Source organism: Brassica napus, chromosome C4, assembly GCF_020379485.1.
Source record: "Brassica napus cultivar Da-Ae chromosome C4, Da-Ae, whole genome shotgun sequence".
NCBI lineage: Eukaryota > Viridiplantae > Streptophyta > Magnoliopsida > Brassicales > Brassicaceae > Brassica > Brassica napus.
The window spans coordinates 40822308-40837083 of record NC_063447.1 but is presented as its reverse complement, the minus strand read 5'-3'; the positions used below and the strand labels follow the sequence as shown (position 1 = coordinate 40837083).

General features: G+C 38.9%; 1 long non-coding RNA gene across 1 annotated transcript; it reads right to left on the bottom strand.

The window, feature by feature from the left end:
- Nucleotides 1-711: 711 nt before the first annotated feature.
- LOC125585512 lies at nt 712-3180 on the bottom strand. Its single transcript, XR_007322476.1, has 2 exons — nt 3038-3180; nt 712-2839 (listed from the first exon to the last, which is right to left on the bottom strand). It is a non-coding gene; the product is annotated as an uncharacterized LOC125585512 (long non-coding RNA).
- Nucleotides 3181-14776: the final 11596 nt, after the last annotated feature.

Sequence of the window (14776 nt, the reverse complement as noted above, 5' to 3'; positions counted from 1 at the left end):
TCTCTCAACTCCAACTAGATACAAACACTAATGCAACAATAGAAGAAATTGGTAACGTATGGCTATTTTTAGCGACTATGGCTTTAACTACTTTCAGGTAAGTACTGTTACAGTTTAGCGATGTTTTGAATAGGTTTCGTCTGATAATGAGATCTTTTTTTTTATTATCAAAGGTTATGGAAGAAGCGAGGAAGCACAAGAAAGAAACAACAAAGTCATCCATCATCAACCGTTTTAGCTCTAAATAACAACTCACTCTCCAATTATATAACCCCAAGATTAACACTTAAACATAGCATCATCAATCTAGAAACAAAGAATCGATCTTTTTAAAGAGACTATATAGTTTTTGCAATTACCTGACACCTGCGTCGCGGACGATTCCAATAGCCATACCAGCGGAGAGACCGGCGAGACCACAAGCGAGACCCGAAGAGAGATGAGCATAGCCAGACAGTAAGACTTGGCCTTTGGATTGATTCCAGTACTGATGATGACAGCAATGATCAAACCATAAATACCCAACACACCAGCCATAACCACGGGAACAATCGATTTCATCACAAGCTCTGGTCTCAGAGCGACAAAGACTACAAGGAGCCGCCTCCTGCGCCATTGTTCGAGCCCGGCGAGCTTGCTTCGTGGTCCTTCTGGAGAGTCAGAATCGCCGAGTTCATCGCCACGTTTCTCTTCCTTTACATAACTGTGTTGACCGTCATGGGTGTGAAGAGGTCACCGAGCATGTGTGCGTCCGTCGGAATCCAAGGCATCGCTTGGGCTTTCGGTGGTATGATCTTCGCTCTCGTCTACTGCACCGCTGGTATCTCCGGTAAGTCACCACCACACTCCAGATTCTCCGATCTGACGGTTTCTAGTTTCTTCAGATTCTTCGTTATCTAGATAGATAGATGGTAGATCACAATCGATTTCATCACAAGCTCTGCCACGTCACTAAGGACTATGGTGTTTTAATCCTTAATTAAGGATCATCCTTAACTTTGTCTTCCTCTTTTAATATTTCTTTAATCAAAAAGCATTAAAGATTTTGACTAAGGATTGCACATTTTTTACCGTTGTACATGCTCTAACATACCCAATGAGTGTTGTTCAAAAAAAAAAACATACCCAATGAGTATTTAACACGTGATAGAGATCAAATCTACTATTATAAAATATTAAAATCTATAAAAGCCAAAATGATAGCTTCAGCCTTCGCATGGTATCGTAGTAATACATAAAAAGTAAAGAGGTTTCATAACAAAAGGTTATCGTAATCACAAAGTACGTTTTTTACTACTTTGTTTCAGACGTTGCGCTAGATAAATACCACAACTTTTTCTGGCAAATGAAGAGCTTCTCATTCTCTGAGTTAGACTCTGTTTTTTCCTTATGGAGCTCCATCTCAATCATTTTGCAACCGATGTAATAGTATCCATTAAACAGCTTGATTCACATATAATCTAATAGCCATTAGGATGCAAGATCCTATCCATTTCCAGCATTACATATTTCATCTCACACCTGCGTAATACCAGATCACTACTTAAGCAATTATCAAAACATCGATGAGTTTCATAAGTCCTGTTCGTTTCATGATCGCTACATCTAGCGGCTGCGATCAAAACTTAAGTCTTTAATCACGATAACCCACGACGCCGGTGAACACATCTCTAACTCTGTTTTCAGTCGCAGCGGCCATTAATAATGAGTAAAACGAACGCTGAAATTAACTGCGGCAGCGGCGTTCCGTTTTTTGTATCTCCGATAATCATCAGCGTCTATTTTAACATTCGGTTCTGTTTTTTTTTTCTCCGTCGAAGTGTATTTATTTGCCGCTGCGACTTAACGCCGCGATGATGAAACGAACACGGCTATAGTCTATTAAAAGTTTTGAGATTACCTTTGGCTTGTAAACAGACCATCAACGTGAAAAAGATCATAAGTTCTTGGATACGTAGATAAAGCTTCACACCTATGAAACAACAGATCACATTACATATGCGAATTCAAAGTGATTAAAAGTAGATAGAATAGGCTTTGATAATTTTACCTAGAGAGATATTTCAGTTTCTGTACATGACATCCATTGTTGAGAAGCTCTCAAGCTTCGTTTCCAAATGGTATAGGACCACCAAAATCAAGAGTTCATCTGCATATATAACAAAATCAAAATCAGAAAACTGGGAAAAGAAATATATATAAGCTTAACATTCAAAAATGGAGAAGACTCAGTAACGGATATCACAAGTAAGGAAAACAGAGAAGACGAAGAAAATGGAAAGATTCGGTCAAAGATTATCGGATGTTAGGGGTTTCTGAATAAACCGTGACATGGACCTATATGAGCCAATAGAATCTTCTTAGTGGACTTAGCAACTGAGCCCAACCATAGAATCTCATTTTTATTTCATTTTCAAGTTGCAAGCAATTTTAAGTTTAAGAAGAATTGACCTAGCATGAAAGAGTATTTTTTATTGGTTAATTTTAAAATTTTATTTGGCATGCTTTTCCATTGAACATATCACCTTTTTTTTAATATTGTAAGATATATATATATAATATATTGGGTCAACATGATTGTTACTCTATCTATTATAAAGCTCGTAGATAAGACTTAAATGTTGTTGAAATTATTTAGGACAAAAATAAGCACAAAGACACTTGTAAACGGGGGTCCCCTTGTAAAGGTCGTCCGCATCCTTAAAGCACGTGGCCCACCCCTTTCTTTTCAAAATACACTGAAATTGACACTCTAATCGCGAACAAGTGTCCTCAGTAGTCATATTCAGTCTCTCCTCACAGCCAAACTGACTATCACTATCTCTATCTCCCACCACTTCTGTTAATTAAATAAATATATAACCACATCTTTTAATATCGATATAAAATATATATTAAAAATCTAATTAATTTCATTCTGTAAATATATTTGACATATTTGAATTGATATTATAAACAACATAAAATGGTGTAAAGACCAATTTATTTTGAATCAATTTTTTATGTAATATATTAAAATAATATTATGGATACGAACCTAACACGAAAACGATGAAGATAGTTAAAACGATGAATGTGACTTGAAGCTGTTTGCTCATCTTAAAAGGTAGAAATAGAATGAAGGTGTTTTACGAACTTTAGAATATAGAGTAGTGTAAATGTGTTTTTTTTTTTTAGAACTATATGTGATTCTGAAAATTTAGAAGAGTAGTATGTGTCTATATATAAGAAGCTAGATCTATCATACTTTGAAACAGATCTATTTTTAGTGACAAACCTCCTTAAAATTGGTATTTGAATATATATATATATATATATATATATATATATATATATATATATATATATATATATATATATATATATATATATATTTATGCAAATTCCGTATTTTTGGCTAATCCATGAGAAATCACTTTAATTCCGCAGTGTACTCCTCATTTACTTTTCTAGTTTTAATAAAAAAAAATTAAATTTTAAAAAAACTGTGATGAAATGTAAATTTTGATTTAAAACTTAAAAATCCAATAAAATTACAAAGATATTAAAATGTATATAGCATGATCAAAATTGTGGCTGTAATTGAGTCTGCATGTTTCTCTCTCTTCTGTTTATGGAGATATATTTTTTTCTCCTTTTCCCTTTTGTCAGTTCCAAATCCTTGAGAGAGAAAATACGATTTTGTTATTCAACAATTATGATTGAAGAAGCAGAAGACAAATGGTCTCGGCAATGAGTCAAGGCAATGAGAGGGAAGAAAGGTAGTCCTGGGCGATGAGGCAATGCAATGAGGACCACATGAGATAAGCAATAGCGTTGAAGCAGGAGTGAGGTGGTCTTGGGTGATGAGGACCACATACAACGAGAAATTGTGATGAGGCAAGAGAGAAGACCATGGTATGAGGGATGTTTTCATATGCATGGAGTTCATCATACACTTACACCTTCGCCAGAAGAGGACATATACACTAAAGATGAGGTCATGGGGATAATAAAGAAAGGCATTACTGACCAAGATAAGATGTACGACAAGATGCACCAAACGATGGACAAACTCTTTTACGCTCTCCACAACAACATTGCTTGGTTAAGCAAAACAATGGAGGAGCTACAACAGAAACTGGAATATACTGAATGGATTATTTAGAGGAAGCAATATTGATATACCATAGATTTTACCCATTTTTAGCCATGGTATATATGTGTTTTTAAATGCTTTATAGTTGTTTTGGAGTCTTTTTAGTATGTTTTCAGGTTTTGGAGTGATTTGGAAGAAATTGATGATTTTAAGGCATTTTGGAGATAAAATGATAAAGATCTGTAGCTGACCATCGACCATGACTATTGATCGATGGGCGAAGGCAATAATCGATCGACACACACTCCGTGTTATCAATCGACGGTGAAGCGGGCATAGGCCAGAATGGTTCCAGCCGACTTTAAGCCCAAGTCCCACAAGAATTACCAGATTACCCCTGGAGAGTTTTAACCTAATATTTCTGTGATATGTCATTGTTCTAGGCAACACACGCTTTCTTACTTTTATACAGTAAAATACTTAGTGTTTTAGGTTTAGAGAAAAGATCCAATAACTCCTACAGAGATTTGTGATTGGAACTCCAGTTTTCTACTATATTCTATTTTATGCAGTTTTCATATCTCTTTGTTATGAATTGCTTAGCTATGTCTGAGTAGTTCTTCTTGTTAGATTTAGGGTTCAGATATTCATGAGGGATTAGCCCAAAATATAGAATTGCTAAATGTCAAGAATATTAATCAACAGAACTGTTCTTAATGCATGTATTCTAGAGTAGCTAACTAGGACATTGCCTTTAGATAGTAGGGCGCAAGCAAAAGTTTGGTTCTCTGTCTGATTAGTTTAGATTGTGCTAGGATTGCTAGAAACAAGCGGAAGCTGATTTAGTTTAACCTAGTGAACACTTCAAACCCGTGCGACAACGCTCTCTGGAAGGTTCATCGATCGACCACTACAAGAAAACATCAAGGATTCTGAGGGAAAAAATCGTCGGAATTTCGTCGGAATATCGTTATTCCGACGCAATTCCGACGAAACACGTCGTCGGAAATAATTCCTCGGAATTTCTTTTTTCCTCTGAAATCCCTCGGAATTTTCCGACGGAATTCCGAGGAAATAAATTTCCGAGGAAATTCCGAGGATCCCTTGTTTGTCGGAAAAGTCCTCGGAATATACCGAGGTAGAACTTCGTCGGGATAATTCCTCGGAAGTTCATCGATCGATGCGTGTTTGGACATATATACATCGATCGATAGGAGTATACCGACGGACTTTTTCCTCGGTTTATTCCGAGGAACTGTTCCCTCGGTATATTCCGAGGGATCCGTTCCTCGGAATTTTCCGAGGGAGTTGTCCCTCGGAAAATTCCGAGGGAAATGTCCCTCGCTATATTTTAAAAAAAAAACGGATCGATCGATGCGTTTTTGTTCAAAAACGCATCGATCGATGTAGTGAAAAATATAATTAATTTCCTCGAAATGTAAAAAATATTAATTTTTTTGAAAAAATAAAATTTCTGAAATTTAAATTCGAAAATATGAAATTAAAAGTAAAATTGAAATCATACTAATTAATATTCAAAGTTTCACAAATAAAAATAAAACATTCCGAGATTGGGGAAAAAAAAACTACGGGTCTGGCACGTCCGGGAACACCTCGTTCGGGTACATCCTCTGCATCATCTCCATCATTTGCTGGTTCAGCCTCCTCTGTGCCTCATAGCCCGCCTGTTGAGCCGCCATCTGGGTCTCCAACAAAGATATTCGATCATCTTTGTCCTTCAACTGAGCCGTAAGTACTTCTGGATCAACAAAGGGCGGTGGTGCAGAAGAAGGAGGAACCGACCGGGTGCGACGACCCAAACCGAACAAACGTCCCTTCTTCTTTGGAACCGACTGAATAGAAAAAAGCCAAATTTAGAAATTTAAACCAAGAAATAAATGAATTGAACTTAAAAAAAAAGAACTTACGGATTCAACGATTTCGTTGATTCGAAACCGGGACAAGTTGGTCGAAGCCGTCGAAGCGTCATCCTCGGTTTGAAGCTGAGACACTTCGTCTACCACCTGAGTTTGGACCAGGTCGACCACGTCCCTCACAAGACCGTCATCAATCTGGCCGGTCTTCTTGTTGGTATACGCCCTCCTCATTAGGGCGAGATCATCGACCGGCTCGCCATCATTTTCTTCCGCCTTGAAAAAAAACATAAAATTAAAGAAACATTAGAAATTAGAAGAAATGCACAATAAATTTAAATTCTGAAACTCAAATAATTGAAGAAAAAGCGGTTGAACTTACCATGCGATCTCCGAGAGTGGCAATAGATTGAGCACCCAAGTTATGCTTGTAGATGCCCTTCCCTTTACGGTCGCTCCTGCGGTTGGTGGAGTTGGTGGAAGAAGTTTCTTTCGTCTCCTCCTTATCCCAATGCGCACACAACTCCTTCCAGACCGTATCGTTCATCGACTTTGGGACCTTTTAATTAAAAAAAAAAGAAAAAGTTTAATAAATTAAAAAATAGTTTAATAAATTAAAAAATTGTTTAATAAATTAAATCGAACCTTATTGATTTCCCACTTCTTCTTCCACTCGTGGATCTGCTTCCCATAGTTGTCCATTACTTTATGGACGAAGTGGTGATAGATAAAGAGCGTCTCATCGGAATTCCAGTTGAACTCTTGCTGAAAAAAAAACACAATTAGTAGAAAATTTATATTAAAGATTAAAAATATAAGTAAAAAATTAGAATACTTACCGCAAACTGACGAAACCACAGAACCTGCTTGTCGGTTGGGAAGTGAGTGAAAGTCGGATGTCCACTGTCGAGGGCCGAGTACATCATACGGTTGATCCATGCGCTGATCCCGTTCCCGGATCGGTTGAACCTTATTAAAAGAACAAACGGTTAATAATGAATCCAAATTTAAAGAAAAAAAAATGTTTAATTACCATGTTTGACCCCGTCCATGTGGATACGGAGTGAGATACGGAAGATGGTCACGACCGGGCTGTTGAACCAACTCCGCAACCCTCATCACTCCCGGAGGACCCGGAGGAACAGGAGCGGATGCAGCAGCGGGAGCGAGAGGAGCATGAGCGGGTGCAGCAGAGGGAGATGTATGGTTGGAGCTGTGGGGCGAAGGGGAATCCTGAAAATGGCTGGAATCCCGAGACTGGCTCCCCGTACCACCACGACCACGACGCTGTCGAGGCCGGGTCTGATCATCATGAGACCTGTAAATTAAAAAATATATTTAATAAATACAGAAATATATAAATTAATTTTTTTTATTAAAAAAAAATCCCAAATAATTTAATCACAGAAAAAGATTTATATATATTAAAATTTTTTAATAAATATATAAAAATAGTTCTAATAAACAAAAAATAGTTTTAATAAATAAAAATTGTTTAATAATTAAAATGTTTTGTAAAATCCAAAAAATCGAATTTATATAGAAATTTTTTTTGTAAAATCCAAAAAATCGAATTTATATAGAAAAATCGTTTTGTAAAATACAAAAATCGTTTTGTAAAATACAAAAATCGATTTTATATACAAAAATCGATTTTATAAATACAAAAAATAAAAAAAATTATAAAAAAATTCTAAATCAATTCAACAAAACAAATTATTCAACCAAATCACAATTCTAAACCTATTATACAACCAAATCACAATCCTAACCAATCACCCTAACAAAAATCTATCAAAACTACACAAAAACCTAACAAATAGAACCTAAGAGAGTGGGATAGGGTCCTTACATGATTTGTGTAAGAGAAGAGGGAGATCGCCGGAGATATCGTCGGATTTCAGGGGGAAATCGCCGGAGAGAAAGAGAGGAGTCGCGCAGAGGAAGAAGAGAGAAATGGGGAAGAAGAAGGGGCTCGTGGTTATAAAACCTAGGGTCCGACGGACATTATCCGTCGGAATTCCGTCGGAATTCTAATTTCAATTTTCGCGAAATATTTGCCCGGTAAAATGAAAATATTCCGAGGAAATTCCGACAGATAGTAAAATATCTGTCGGAATTTCCTCGGAATATTCCGAGGAAATACCGAGGAACTAGTGTTTGGGGTTTCAAAACATCAATTTTTTTTGCCGTATTTCATTTCTTATACAATTGTAATGCATACCATTGAGGATTCTTTGTATACATGAGCATAAACCATGAAATAACAAATTTCAAAACTAATTGAAAGTATTCCCTTTACCGTTCGTTAAAAGGTATAAGTGTTTCTCTTATGTTGCGAGATTTCGTTCATACAATCGGAAAAGTGTTAATTATACGGTAAGGAACAAATTTTTGACTTCATAATGAACGTAAGACACTTAATAAGGGTTATATAGGTGTTATTCAAACGGCAAAACGTTGTTTTCGGTTTAAAAACCCTATTTCCTCGGAATTTCCTCGGATTATTCCGAGGGAACTCCGACGAAACCCTCTTCTTCCTCGAAATTTCCTCGGAATATTCCGAGGAAATTCCGACGAACTAGTGTTTGGGGTTTCAAAACGTAATTTTTTTTTAAAAAACGCATCGATCGATGCGTTTTTGAACAAAAACAAATCGATCGATTACTAAGATGGCCCGGGCCGTAAGATTGTGATCGATCGATGAGAGTATCCCATCGATCTATCGACAATCTGAATTGTTCCTCGGAATTTCCTCGGAAAATCTTGTATGTTTTTTTAAAATGCATCGATCGATGCGTTATAGAACAAAAACGCATCGATCGATTACTAGGATGGACCGGGCCGTAAGATTGTGATCGATCGATGAGATTAACCCATCGATCTATCGACAATCTGAATTGTTCCTCGGAATTTCATCGGAAAATCTTGTATGTTTTTTTAAAAATGCATCGATCGATGCGTTATAGAACAAAAACGCATCGATCGATTACTAGGATTTACGGGGCCGTAAGATTGTGATCGATCGATGAGAGTAACCCATCGATCTATCGACAATCTGAATTGTTCCTCGGAATTTCCTCGGAAAATCTTGTATGTTTTTTTAAAAATGCATCGATCGATGCGTTATAGAACAAAAACGCATCGATCGATTACTAGGATGGACCGGGCCGTAAGATTGTGATCGATCGATGAGAGTATCCCATCGATCGATCGACAATCTGAATTGTTCCTCGGAATTTCCTCGGAAAATCTTGTATGTTTTTTTAAAAACGCATCGATCGATGCGTTATAGAACAAAAACGCATCGATCGATTACCAAGATGGCCCGGGCCGTAAGAATGTGATCGATCGATGCGTTATAGAAACAAAACGCATCGATCGATGCGTGTTCGGAAAACAGAATTATAAGGCAAAACCCGACCTTTTTTGGATCTAAACCTTAGAACTCTCATCCCCTCCGATTTCCCCTATAATTCGCCCCCCCCCCTTTCTCTCTCTATAATCATCCGATTTGAACAATTTTGGGCTCTATTCCACTTGATTTTTCGAGCTCTACCTGATTCCTACACTCGTCTTCACCCTAAGACAGGTATACTCCGCGAATCTCCACATTCTGAAATCGTGTTCTTGAGCAATTTTTTGGGTTTTGTGAATTTCTTATTTCCGTGTTGATTCCTTGATCAAATATGCATGAAACAGATGTTTAAACATGGAATAGAACACAATTGTCTGTGATCAACGAGTTTGGAACATGATTTGAGATGATTTAGGGATAGAGAATTTTTTTCAATTTCGTTTTTTTTATCACAACTCGATTTTGCTTTTCATTTTCATGTTCAGCTTTGCCTTCTTAATTGATTATAACCATGTTGAGAGCAATGATTCTATTTTGTAGAGAATGAAGCGCACGAAAACATCAGCAAAGAAAAACACACAAGAAGCGGGTTCGTCACAGCTGGAGAAGCAAAGGCCAAAGAAGTGGGATAAGTCTGATACCACCCACTACAACAACATGAAGAAGGTAGCCGTTCCGGCTACACAACTAGCATGTCCTGAGACGATGACAATATTGGGAATCAAAGCAGACATTGAAGGACTGTTCCAGAACATGGGTCTAGGCCAACTATGCAACCTCAAGGAACCCACTTATCCGGAGTTGGTACGCCAGTTCATAGCATCCGCATACGTCACCCGTCCCGATGATAGCCATCAGGAAGGTTTTCTGGCATTCGTAGTGCAGAAAGTATACTATGAGGTATCTTTCACAGACCTCTGCGGACTATTTGGATTGAGTGCGGGGGAGAGGACATATGGTCTTTATTGGACTTCAGAGCTGTTGAACTTCTGGGAAACGATTGGCACAGGGGTTTATAGATCTTCTCAGGCAAAGGAGTCACTTATCCGGAGCCCAGTACTGAGATATGCGACACGCCTCATTGGCTCATTGCTATACGGGACAACCACAGCCGCATCAGTCACGCAATGGGAGTTGTGCCTCCTGTACCAAGGTGTGAGGCATTTGCTACCGGCATTTGGAAACTCTACATTCCCACCTGCTACTGCCTTCAACATGGGAGCGGTGCTGGCCGCAAACTTAGCAGGATACAAGGGGAAAGTAACCAAATCCAAGAGCAATGCATGTGGATTTGGTGCAGTGATTACTCGGATCCTTAGACATGTGGGTGTAGACTGTGAGAACCACCAGGTAGCACTGGACAGATCGAACAACATTGCTTGGAACTACCTGGATGTCATTTCTCTAGTAAGTAAGGAGTTCATAGCTGGTCCCCACTCGAGGATCGATCGGGATGGTCCTTACGTCTACGTATTCCAGGACCGAGCGAAGAAAACACTCTACTGCCACCTGCCTCAGATCGGCCTGACTGCTCTACTTTCAGAGGCTGCAGTTGAGTTTCTACCCCCTGCTACCGCACTAGTAGACAAGCCATCCTTCTTCACGCCAAAATATCAGACCAAAGGCAAGGGCGTGGTTGATGAAGAAGGACAAGATGAGGCTGCACAAGCCATTCCAGATGATTCACAACCCCATCAGCTACTCCCATCAGACTCCAGCCAGTACAAGCTGCAAGAGCTTCCACCGAACGCCACTTCGCGCCAGCAACAACATTGGAGAGATCAGAGCATAAAGACAAACAACGACATGCTACACAAGATCTGGGCTGCCATTTCACGTATCAGGCCGTGTCGTTGCCAAAAGGATGATGTAGTTCATCGGGACAACTCTCCATCCAGCTCTGGTTCGGGTTCGAGTGGTACACACAGGGTAAGAAAGAGGTCCAAGAGACCCAACGATGCAGGAACATCTGGAGCAGGAGACGAGGAGTAGGAGCTATCACCGGCTATTTTATTTTCTTTTCTATTCTAACGTTTTATGGTCTTATTTTCTGTTAATTTTGAACTGAGTTTTTTTTTAGGTTTCTTAATTATGAGTTCGTATTTCTTTTACATGGTTTCTTTGTTTTATTTGGTTGTGTTTTGTGTAGCTTTTAATTCGTATTCAGCTTTGCCTTGCTAGATAAACCAAATAACTATTATCCGAGGAAAGAGGTTATATCAAGTGTTCCTCGGAATTTCCTCGGTATTTCTTAAAAAAAAAAAAAAAAAAGTTCAATGGTAGTCTGTTTCCGAGTCATCATCACCAGATGAATCTGAATCTGGATCTTGGTGAAACTCTCCAATTACTGGTTCATCCTCTACGTGAACGACGGCTTCCTCTCCAAAGTCGGTTAAATCGACTACAAGGCCAACTCCAGCTAAATCTTCTGCTGCACTACAGTTGCCGGATGTGCTTGGTTGTAGTGGGTCTTCCAGCTCAGAACTTCCCTGAACTCGGCCTCTCGGGTTGAGTCTTGTAACAGTAACCCATGGATCATCTCTGTTCCTTACCCGGGGGTACTTGATATAACAAACCTGTAACATTTAGAAAAATTATAAATTAATACACATGATGATGAATCATTCTGAATAATTAACATTTAATTACCTGATCGGCCTGGGAAGCAAGAATGAAAGGATCATAATATTGCAGCTTTCGCCTCGAATTTACTGATGTAACACCAAATGCATCTGTTCTCACACCTCGATCTGGGGTGTTGTCGTGCCAATCACAATAGAAAACAGTACAGCGCAATCCAACCATGCCCAAATACTTGATTTCCAAAATCTCATGTATGTGTCCGTAGTATACATCATCTCCTGATGCAGAACAAACGCCAGCATCATAAGTCGTACTCGAACGTCTCCTCTTCTGAGTTGTGAATGCATATCCTCGAGTACAAAATCTCGGATATGACTTCACAACAAAGTTTGGTCCAACGACCATCTCACGTATCCAATCGTCAAATGTTTCACCTCTGGCCAAACCAGCAGACACCTATTAATAGCACATATATATATATTATATCAATAAATGTGAATTAGTATAAATATGTGATAAAATATATTTTAATTTGTTTAAAGCACTCACATAAGTAAACATCCATCCAGTAAATTCTCTCTGCTTCATTTCTTCTAGTTCGTCCTCTGTGGCGTATCTATACTCGAACCGCTTTTCTGCCATGAAAATCCTGTATATGATGACAATAATGTAATTAATTAAGATTTAAATTTCAACTTGTTAAAATAAAAATTTGTAAGCTCATTTATTTACCTCTCATATTGAAGAACGTCTTCGCAGTTGGTGAGCAAATATGTTTGCAAATGACTGCGCTCCTGCTCAGTAAGTCGACGGTCCTTTGGTTTTCCGCTAAGTCGTCCAACGTCTGTGAAAATGTCTGGAACCGTAACATGATATGTTGCCCGTTCGCCTCTATCATCATGCCGAGCAGGTCTTCTGTTTTTGGTCTGAACTTCTGCTGGAAAGTAGTACTCGGCAAAGTTTGAAGTTTCTTCATTGATCATCTGTGCGACTATAGAACCTTCCACCCTACTTAAATTTTTCACCATCTTCTTCAAATGGAACATATACCGCTCATACAGATACATCCATCTATACTGCACAGGACCACCAAGTTCCAATTCTCTTGCCAGGTGAATAACAAGATGCTCCATAACATCAAAAAATGAGGGAGGAAATATCTTCTCAAGGTTGCACTGAATCACGGCTATGTTAGTCTTCAAATTTTCAATACCTTCAAGAGTCACTGATCTCGTGCATAAATCGCGGAAGAAACCACTTATCCCTGCAATTGCTTCATGAACATTTCGTGGTAATATTTCCTTGAAGGCGAACGGAAGGAGGCGCTGCATCATTACATGGCAATCGTGGCTTTTCAAGCCAGTAAACTTTCCTTCCTTTCTGTCGATACAGTTACGCAAATTTGATGCGTAACCGTCTGGAAATTCCACATCGTTTGAAATCCAATCAAAGAACGCATCTTTTCCCGCTGCATCAAGTCGGTATATGGGAAAAGGAGCCCTACCATTCTCATCAACATGAAGTTCTGAACGAGCACATATATCGACTAAATCCAGTCTTGACTTCAAATTATCCTTTGTTTTACCTTGAACATTAAGGATCGTGTTCATGAGATTGTCAAAAAAGTTCTTCTCAATATGCATGACATCTAAATTATGCCTTAGCAGATGATCCTCCCAGTATGGCAGATCCCAGAAAATACTTTTTTTGTGCCAGTTATGTAGTTCTCCAACAGCATCTACCGGAAAACGCTCATGTCCACCGACTTCTGGCGTCCTTTCTGCACCAAAATCTCTTAGTTGTATCTTCAAATCTTTCCCACAAATTTCCGGAGGTGGACTGTCAAACACCCTCTTGTTCTTCGTAAACAAATTCCTACTCCTACGATATGGATGATCAGGTGGTAGGAATCTCCTGTGACAGTCAAACCAACACGTTTTCCTTCCGTGCTTTAGTTGGAAAGCATCAGTGTTATCTTGACAATATGGACATGATAGCCTTCCATGCGTTGTCCATCCAGACAACATACCATATGCTGGAAAATCACTTATTGTCCACATTAGTACTGCCCGCATTTGAAAGTTTTCTTTACACGAAACATCGTATGTTTCAGCACCTTGAGCCCATAGTTGTTGCAACTCATATATTAGTGGCTGAAGAAACACATCAAGTGATCTCTTAGGATGCTCTGGTCCGGGAACGAGAATCGAGAGAAACAAAAACTCTCGTCGCAAGCACAAGTTTGGGGGGAGGTTGTATGGTGTAAGAATGACGGGCCATAGAGAATACTGTCTTCCACTCTTGCCAAACGGACTGAAACCATCAGTACATAATCCAAGGTAGACATTTCTTCTCTCATACGCAAAGTCGGGATACTTTGATTGGAAATGCTTCCACGCTTTTGCATCTGAAGGATGTCTGATCTCACCATCTGTTGAGTGCTCCGCATGCCATCTCATTGGTTGCGCTGTGCGTTCAGACAGATACAACCTCTGCAACCTTTCCGTCAAAGGTAAATACCACATCCTTTTATATGGCACTGGAACTCTTCCAATTGTATCTTTATAACGAGGCTTTCCACAAAATTTGCATGTAACCCGCTGTTCATCCACCCTCCAATAAATCATGCAGTTGTCGCTGCATACATCTATTACCTGATACGATAAACCAAGACCAGCTACGAGTTTCTGAACCTCGTAGTATGAACCAGGAGCTACATTATCCTCGGGTAGAATACCTTTTACAAAATCAGCAATCGCATCCACACAGTCTTCAGCCAAATTATAATCTGTTTTAATGCCCATCAATCTTGTAGCAGATGATAAAGCTGAATGACCATCTCTGCAACCTTCGTACAATGGTTGCTTTCCAGCATCCAACATA